The sequence below is a fragment of the Sparus aurata genome, chromosome 13, assembly GCF_900880675.1.
Source record: "Sparus aurata chromosome 13, fSpaAur1.1, whole genome shotgun sequence".
Taxonomy (NCBI): domain Eukaryota; kingdom Metazoa; phylum Chordata; class Actinopteri; order Spariformes; family Sparidae; genus Sparus; species Sparus aurata.
Window position 1 is genome coordinate 22,401,100 of NC_044199.1, and position 9,787 is coordinate 22,410,886.

The 9,787-nt window shown below is 36.8% G+C and overlaps 1 long non-coding RNA gene across 3 annotated transcripts; it reads left to right on the top strand.

Moving 5' to 3' along the window:
* The first annotated feature begins 691 nt into the window (after positions 1–691).
* On the top strand, positions 692–9,393 carry LOC115593656 (uncharacterized). Of its 3 annotated transcripts, XR_003986343.1 has the most exons (6): positions 692–2,620; positions 3,079–3,080; positions 4,890–4,927; positions 5,437–5,462; positions 5,974–6,011; positions 8,179–9,393. It is a non-coding gene; the product is annotated as an uncharacterized LOC115593656 (long non-coding RNA). The 3 variants fall into 3 exon arrangements; XR_003986342.1 differs by having other exon boundaries at positions 692–3,344; XR_003986344.1 differs by lacking the exons at positions 692–2,620; positions 3,079–3,080 and adding an exon at positions 3,927–4,411.
* The last annotated feature ends 394 nt before the right edge of the window (positions 9,394–9,787 follow it).

Genomic DNA, 9,787 nt, shown 5'->3' on the forward strand with positions numbered 1-9,787 from the left:
AACAGTTTCTTCCCTTCTGCAGTTGGGAAGTCCCAGGATCCCCACCCCCACTGACATTGACATGTCATTGCTGTGTAGCTCTTCGTCTTTGTTTATCAATCAATCCTCAGTTATGTCTGTTTGTTTATATTGTTTATATTGTGTGTATATAATAGTCCCCGTTTGTTTGTTGTTTATTGTCTTCAATTTTTATTGCATGCACCTTATTCACTAAAACAACTTCCTTGTTGGTAGAAAATCCTTCTTAGTAATAAATCTGTTTTTGATTCCGATTGTGATTCTGAACTGCTACTTGAACTAATGAAGTGATACCCGTGAGCTAGTTCAGGCAGTCAAGTCAAGCTGCACTGTTACACACATGTGAGATGCTTCACTGTCCTGACCATCTTACAAACGCACCCTCTCTATTGGGCGGGCTATTGAAGCTGCAAAATTTCCTTTCTCTCCCTCTGACTTGTCAGTGCCGGTACTGCCCTGCACAAGCATCGCTCCCTGTTCTTTCAGGCCCACCAGCATCCACCTGCAGGCTCTGTCTAGAGGGGAATATATTTAATCATCACTCCCCAATATCTCATGTAAACATATCTTCTGTGTGTGTGCATGCGTGCGTGTGTGTGTGTGTCAGGGATAGAAATGAACTCTTTTGTCTACCTGCCACTGTGGCTGGTAAATTCTAAATCTACCAGCCACTCAACATTTTTACCAGCCACTTTTATATTTAAGCGTTGATGTGTAGAGTACAATGCCTAGAATCATATTTTTCTTGTACAAGACATGCACATAGTATTTCTCAATCATTTATTGTGCTTGCCTTTCTTGTTTATTTGTCCTAAACAGCCAACAGGGTGGATCACAGCTTACTTAACTGTTATATTAGTAAATCATAATTTTAAGGGTCTCGGGCATGTAATGTCTACTCATGTTCTTATCTTTGCCTCCCTCCAATCCTCCCGGATCACCAAATCTTCAGATTCAGATTCAGATTCAGAATACTTTATTAATCCCCAGGGGGAAATTGTTTGTGTTCTAATGCTCTGTGCAACGAGGAAATAGAAATACAGCATGAATAGAAACAAGCGATAAAGATGAAGATGTAATAAAATAAAATATTAAATTATTATTACTGAATTATTATTATCATTATAATATTATAATATATCATTATCATTTCTCACCATCTTCCTTTACTCCCAGAGTATGGAGTACTTTATGCATGAATAATTGATATGGATGAATATGAAAATATGAAGCCCTATCCAAGCTATGTAAACTAACTGACCATGTTTTTACAATGCCAGTTACGCTGGTAAACAGTTCTGAAAAAACACAGTTCTAAGAGCACAATGAATACAACACAAGTTGTCCCAACAAAATCAGATTTTTTTTTCACATGAATTTATATAAAATCATCCCTTGGTTGTTTTCATCTGTCTTTTTCCAGGACTCCCTGGAAGAAGAAATTCTGTATCTGTATAACTGTTCTTATCTGTATAACTCTCCTTATCCGTATCTGGACAACACGTGGATGAAATAAAGGCTAAATAATTTTACAACTTGACAATTAATTCAAACAGTCTGGTTCCGTTTTTAAATAATTTATGGGCACACTACTGTTCTAGTATCAGTGTTCTACTTTAGATCAAAATTACTCACAGAGGGGCATCTGCTTCTGCAGGAAATTACCAGAGCCACAGGCTGTAGCCACTTTCAAGAGCTGAGAGAAAGATTGAGGGGGTCGTTTATTTTTTAAAGACTGGTGATGTCATTCAAAACGGCTCTTTGTTTTATTTGGATCAGCTCGTTTATATCGTTTTCGATTAGTATTATTATTTATTATTATCAAAATGTTTCATAATTAAATGTGTTACTTTTAATTGTTAATTTTCTTGCTCTGAGTTTTCTCGATTAAAATATTGTGTAAAAATATATGCACTAATTATGGTTCACTATGTGCGATGATATGAATATTGATAAAGTTGTGGAAAGCGCACTGTTATGCCTTAACCAAGATATCGAATATTAAGATTAATTGGATCAGTTCTGACTGGAATGAACAAAGATGTTGAAACGCCTCTGACACATTTTAACTCATTTGTGCCTTCTTTTAAATTCGGCATTAAGTAGCATATATTACGATTTTTGTTTAATTGTGAAAAGTGTCAGTTAGTTTGCAACATGGCTGTAAAACCCTGCTACTAATTTGCCTGACTCCCTTAAATAACACTCGATTTTGAAACTTGTTTCTTTAGTAGGAACTGTGAACGTTGTGAAATGCAGTGTACAGCACATTCTTTACTATTTGGATGCACGGTTGTTCATTTGGCAAACGTTATACATGAAATATATTGTTTGTGAAAGGAAAGTATCCGTCCAATGATGTCTATTTCCGTCATAACGTTGGTTGGTGTTACTTGCATCAGTGACCCTCACAAAGTTAATAACATAATATGAATCCTGACTTGTTTTACCACTGGGTCTATGAGATATTGCAGGATTTGGGGATTGCTTCAGAGGTTTTGTGCCCAACGCCAGAATTTCCGAGTGTCCCCTGAACGCCTCCATCAAACTTTATCGAAGCAGCACCCAGACGTTCCCTCAGTCACTGTATGCTGCTCGTCAGGTAGGTCCGGCCGCCCCGGCCAGCAGTTATCAACGGTCTAAAAACAGGTTTATTGTTATAGAAGTACATTAAAAGTGATGTGTAATTCACACCAGAGTAAACATGAATTTATGGGTGCAGAGGTTTTTTTGTCTGGCAAAGCCTTTTTTTATTGTTGGCTAGCCGAAGGTAATGCTGCTAGCATAACCGTTAACGCTGCTAGCATAACCGTTAAGCTAACCAAGATAACTGACGAGCGCGTGAAGGGGTTATGAAATGAGAGCCAGCTGCAATTAATTAGCTGCAATTAATAGCACAGGCTCGTGTGTTTGGCTCAGACAACCAACAGCCAACATACTAACAGCAGTTTTCAGTTCAGAGCATTGTCCCACTTATTTAAATCATATTTCTTTCAGTTTACAGAGAACTTTCATTTAGTTTTGTATCTGTTTCTATGTGGCTGGCTAATTTGTTGTCAGTTGTGCAAGTTATAAATCAAAGGTGACAGCTTTTATTGCAAGCAACCTTCATTTGAGTGACAAAAAAAGTTAACAATATACTATATTACAGTATTACTAGTACAACTGTTATAAAATAGTATATGTACGTGCTTCTCTGTAGACACTTGTCTGAAGCCCATAAATTCAAATGAGTTGTGACACTGAAATTAACTGAAATGCTCAACTTCTCTCTCTCCCAAACCGCCTTCCTTGTGTTCCTGCTGATGTCCTGTGGTGACTACAGTGTGAGTACAAACACACACACACACACACACACACACACACACATTTTGCTTGTTATGACTTACACTAAGCTAATGAGACAGTGTTCCCCATACATTGACAAGACTGTGGCAGCCCGCCATAGTCTCAATATGGAATGTGAAAAAATATTTACGCCTTTACAATGTATACTGACGTTTCAGTCAGTCTCTTTTGTTTGCATTACTTTTAATGACTTCAGTACTGCTAATTCAGGGCTGTAGCTGTGCACGTGATCAAGGTATGCGGTGTCTAGATGGAAGGAGAGGGGCAGTCCAGTCGGAGCACATTTTTGTAGTGCGCTGCTTAGTTATCCATGAAGAGGCTGTGGAGAGCACGCTTGGACATATGAAACAGGCTCCACTAACGCCTCTCCAAGAATTAAAAAGGATAGAACATGTTTGTTTACTGTGTTTTTAAGGCTGGAGGTATGGGTGGGGTGATTCTGGGTGGAGAAGCAGCCCTGTCTCTCTCATTAGGATACAAATTGTTTACATAACGTTTCTTCAGTCGACATTGTGAATTATTGATATTTGGAAATTGACTTGCGGGCAGTAGTATGATGAACCCAAACCCCCCCCCCCCCTCCCAGTTGGAAACACTGTGAGAGTCATTTTGTCATTTGGAATGACTTCCCATCCATATAATCATCCATACATTGAAAATTCAATGCCCTGAAAATAATACTTAAGCAATGTAATCTCATAAGACGAGACCTGCTGGTTTTCTGAGAACAAAAAAACTAAGATAATAATACTCTGTATTACAGTTTTACTTTTATACGATCATATGTAGCTGTCCCTGTAGACACTACTCTGGAGTTTTGCTCACTGTCAGACTCACAAGTATAGCAGTGTAGTATTGATCTTTTACATAAGAAATGGCCTATCAACACTGAGGGTTACTGTGTCACATCAATGAATCTATTATCAAATTGAATGATGTGTGTCACTGGTTTTCTGAAGTGAACTAAAACTGTCAATTTCTCTCCCCTCCAAACGGCTGACCGTCATTGTGTGTTCCTGCTGATGTCCTGTGCTGTCTCTACAGTGTGAGTACAAATAAACACTCAATTTGTTAGTTATGACAGTTACTAAACTGATATGTAAGTCGTTGGGAATGGCTTCTCATCTATATAATCGTTGACAGGAATTACATCCATACGTTGGAAAATTCAACACCCAGAATATAATAATCAAAGAATTTGATCTTCATTGAAATAAGATGAGACCTGCTGGTTTTCTGAGAACAATCTAAACATCTGTCTGTCTCCACAGTACTTGTGGCCCAACCACACTGTAGTCTTGCTCAATGTCGCAATAAACATGATAGATCATATGATTTAATATGATACCAAGCACATCAAATTTTGTGACAAGTTTCGTGTGTAACTCCAACCCAAACAAACAGACAGGAGAAGCAGAGTGACATTAATACCAACAAAATGATATATTCAAGTATACACAGAGCTGAGATGGGGAAGTAGTTAGTCGTGATTTGTAGTTAAACTAATATGTTTCCTTTCATAGATATAGAGGACACTGATTGCCTGCTGCGTTTTTGCCTGGTAAGTATGGGAGCTGCAACAGCCTACAGAAATTGACAGTGACACAGTTTAGTATCTCAAACTGTTTAAGTTTGGATTCACACGTGATTTATATATTTTGGGGTATCTTTGTTATAATTTATGTCTCAAAATTTTAGAAAATGGGAACATTATTTTAAATCGATAGTAACAGTTGCTTCTGTCAAAAGTTATTAAATAATTTAAGCAATTGCTGCATATAAGAATAATTAGTTACTCATAAAACAGTTCTGTCTCTCACACACATAGCTCATCTCTGTATGGAAGTGCTGACTTTGTGGTAATGTCATTCATGGCGCACAGACTGATTTTGGTGAAGCACAGGCAACATGCACTGTATACAGTGTATGCAGCTCACTGTACAGAGAGCTGAGATGGAATAGTATTAATGCCCTAAATTGAAATTAGTTGAGGTTGGTTTTCTTAAGTGAATTGTAACTCTCTCTTCTCTCTCTCCCTCACTCGACTGAACTTTGTTGCATTCCTGCCAGCCTGTGTGGCCTGCAAACTCCGAAGTGTAAGAGCACACAGTGACATTATGATTGTTTTAAACTGATATTTCATGGGTTTACATTCAATTAAACTTTGTTGGTGGGAATCACGTACACAGTTTATGAATTAAACACTCAACATTATGGACCAAAATTCATATCCTGGTATTTTCAGGCAGATTGTCAAGACAAGCTAGATATATCTCAGCATTTTCTACTCAGTGGACTTAATTATCAGTTGTAACGAAAATCACATTTGATATGTCGCAAGAACTTTTATTTAAACAGATTGTGACACATCTACACAATATGTTAATTCAAATCTATAAATTGTTTAAAAAGTAGCAGGCCTGACGTTAACTTTTTTCCCCACTGGTGCTATGTGCTGATCTGCTAAGAGTTTGCAGCACAAGATACAAAAGCATAGCTTAATAATTGTCTAATTGTATGAAGTAAGTCAATGATAGTTTGATCCATAACATTTTGAAGTATTTAGTCATGATTTGTAGTTAAACTAATATATGTTTCATTTCTTAGACACAGAGGACAATGACCAGCGCCTGTGCTTTTGCCTGGTAAGTGTGGGAGCTGCAACAGTCTAAAGAAATTGACATTAACACAGTTTAGTAGGGGTGTAATGATTCATTTTAATGATTCGATTTATAGTTTGTTGTTGCCGATATGATTCAAGGACAATCTTGGTTCATTTAGAATGATATGATCTGATACCATTCAGTGACTTGAAATCGAGTCAAAAAATCAACCAGTATGACTGAAAGAAATACCTGGATACTGGACAGTGCACGGGAAGTTTCCTAGATGCCTGTTGTTTCTTAGAAGGGTTAGATTATCAGGTTTAAATTAATTATGATATAAATAAGTGAACAGTAATTAATGGCACATGTATTAACCTTTTATTTAAATGAAGTGCAATCAGGAGGTTAACATTTTCTGCTCTCATTTTCAATATAAAAAGAGTACAGTAAGTGCAACCAACATTTCTTCAGGTTGAATTAATACTACTACTACTACTACTACTACTAACAATAATAGTAATAATAGTAATAATAATAATAATAATAATACATTTAATTTGTGTAGTGCCTTTCAGGGTACCCAAGGACACTTAACAAAATGGAACAAACAAAACAAAGAATAAATGGATGAACAAAAAATACATAAAAGATAAAAATAGAAAAGTTGATTGATTTGGCCGGATCTAGAGCTGGTAGCCCTTACTAAAAAGATGGGTTTTTAAGTCTCTTTGAAAGTCTCCAGAGAATCCTGTGTGCGGATTTCAGCTGGGAGAGTGTTCCAGAGATGTTATCTACCATTTTTTGAATTATGTTTAATCGATATATGTTGCCTGGAAGGCCAACTTGCTGAGCACAGATCGTTGTAATTGGGTGGTTGGAATATAGATTCATTGATGTAGTGGATGAATCGTTACACCCCTACAGTTTAGTATCTCAAACTGTTTGATCTTGTTAGGATTTATCACGATTTTATATATTTTGTGATTTCAAACAGTTGTGTCTCATGTACACACAGCTCAGCACTGTATGGATGGGTACTACTGCTGTAATGTCATTCATGGCACAGATTTTGACTTGCACTGTATCAGGGTTGGCATTCTGTAGTGATCTGACAGTAAGCACATGCTTTCTTAACCTATTGGCTACAGCAGCTGCTTCAACACACTGGTGAAATTGCAGTGGAAATGAAATGAGACCTCAAGACACGCCCTACTGAATTGATGCATTTCATGATGACTGGTTTTCACATTTCAAATGAATGTATTGGAATCGCTGCTAGCCAATGATTTATCAGCATGATTTATGTGCATCCCTAATGTTTTTACATCATGTTCATGTTAGGGCCAAAAATCATATTCGAAGTTCATTTGTTTATTAATATTTGAATATATTCAAATATTTATGAACAATACTTTGACCATTAAATGCCTTCAGTAAGACCTATATTGGTATCAAATTTAAGTTGTACATGTTCTGTCCACCAGAGGGCAGTGTATCAATCAATGTCAGTAGGCAGGCAATGATGTTTTCAGAAGAAAAACACACAACTTAAAATAAAGAAAAACAAAAAAAATTGATTTAAAGTTAGACCCGTCCTCCTCCTCTTCTAGCTTGCCGGGATGTAGTGTTGACAGGTGGGCTCTCAAGTTGCTGGTCGTCGCGTGGTATGTGAGTTTGGTCCTACGTATTTTACATATCACTTCGTACTTAGTCGTGATTTTTCCCTGTTCCTTTGGGAACCCAAAGTTGCGCAACACGTTACTTTTCAGATGGTCTGGAGTGTAGATCTTGTACTCCTCAGGCGTAGTTGTTGAAGGCTTTGGCATGGCCATCATTCTGGTATACAAAATATGCGGTAACCAGGACGCTAACGTCACCTACAGGAGCCCAGAGGACCAATAATAGCCTTGCTAATGAGCTTGTGATTCAGAACTTCACCAGGCATGAAAAAGCCTTGGAATCTGAATTGAAAACGTTTACAAGCAAACAATTTACAAAAAATACCGCCCATAACAGGTTTGAATATTAATGACTGCCTAATATTCGTTTGAATATCTTTATTTTTGTAAATATTCTAATTATATTCGAATAACGAAGTTCGGAGTCAAAGCCGTAGTTCATGTTCAGCTTAGGGTAGAAGCTACTTGAGTTTTTTTTCTTTATGTTCCAACAGCAGTCTAATTGATTTTCCCATTTTGTCTTACAGGTGCCTTGCTGATTTTCTATCTGTTGTCTCTCCTCTCATGCTCTCTCTCCCTTTCTGTCCAATCAGGGATCAGGTCCTGGTTGTTGTATTGGCTTTCTGTCTGTGCCTGGCTCTACTCTACCCTCTCTCTCCCTTTCTATCCATCAGATTTTGAGACATTTTGGCTTTTGAGACATTTTGGCTTTTGAGACATTTTGGCTTTTGAGACATTTTGGACTGAAATTTTCTATCTGTTCTCCCTCTCACGCTCTCTCTTTCTGACCAATTGGGAACTGCCCCAATTGTTGTTATTGGATTTATCAGCATATCATATCAGAAAAACTTGGTGATTGTGAAAACAATTCAGCTGCAATTTTGGATTGAGATCTTCTATTGGTTCTCCCTCTCATGCTCTCTCCCCTTGTGACCAATTGACCTGAACAAGTTTGACCAGCACATTACCACTACCTTATTGACCAGACTTGATTTGACAAGCGTTCACTAGCATTTGATTTTTGAACTGGTACCATTGATTCTAATCAACTTAATTGTTAAGTAAGGTATTGAAATAATTGATTTGAACATTGATAAATTGTCCTAACGCATGAGGTAATTTAACAATAGACTGAAATTTTCAAAAACGAACAAATTTACACAAGAAATATTTGGACAGAGAACAGATCTTGGATTTTGGCTTGAAAAAATACTGGCTTGAGAAATAACTGAATTACTGACTTTTACTGGATTGACTTCACAGTTTCACAAGCACATTATCTTGCAAAACAATACACACTGTGTCAGAGCAGGTTATCACTGCCTTATTGACCTGATTTGATTTGAACTATAACATTGATCATCTTTTGATAAGCATTAAGGAGCATTTGATTTGAACTGCTAACATTAATTCTAATTAATTTGATTGTTAACTACATTTAAATAACTGATTTGAGCATTGATACATTGTCAGAAGATTTTGGAAAACAATATACACAAGTAATATTTGGAGTGATAATCCATATTAATACTAGAAAATAAAATAGAAACTGAGGTGTTTTTTCATTTTTCAAAAGTTTGTGTTTACTGAACTAGTGGGAATAAGTGTAAAGGTAAAACTATATCATACAGTGCAATTGTTGTCTCTTCTTCATCTTTAGTCCTGCTCACATTATTTGAATCAAAAAGTTTTTTGTTGTTTAAAGCTATATATTGTATTAAAGCCATCAGTTGTTTGAAGAAGCTGTGATTGATTCTGATATTTGACTATAAAGCTGATAGTCTTTAGTCTATATTAACTTGGTTAAGAAATAAGATTTGGATTGCTGTCACTGTATACCACATTTGAGCATTACTACATATCTCTTGATAGTACTTTAAAGCATTGAATAAACGGTAAAACAAAGCAAATAAACTCAAGTTTTACCTGAGCATACTTTTAGGTCATTTCTGCAGGCTAAAAAGGGTTTTCTGAAGGAAAAAAAAAGTGTTTGAGTGTGGTTTGAATCTACAACAATGCCGAAGAAAAGTAAGAAGTCCCAAGCTGCACGCATACGTTGGCAGAGATCAGGTGAGATGCATTGTGCTACAGCGACTGAACAGGAAGGTGTTGGTTTCCAGAGCAGTGGAGAGTTCA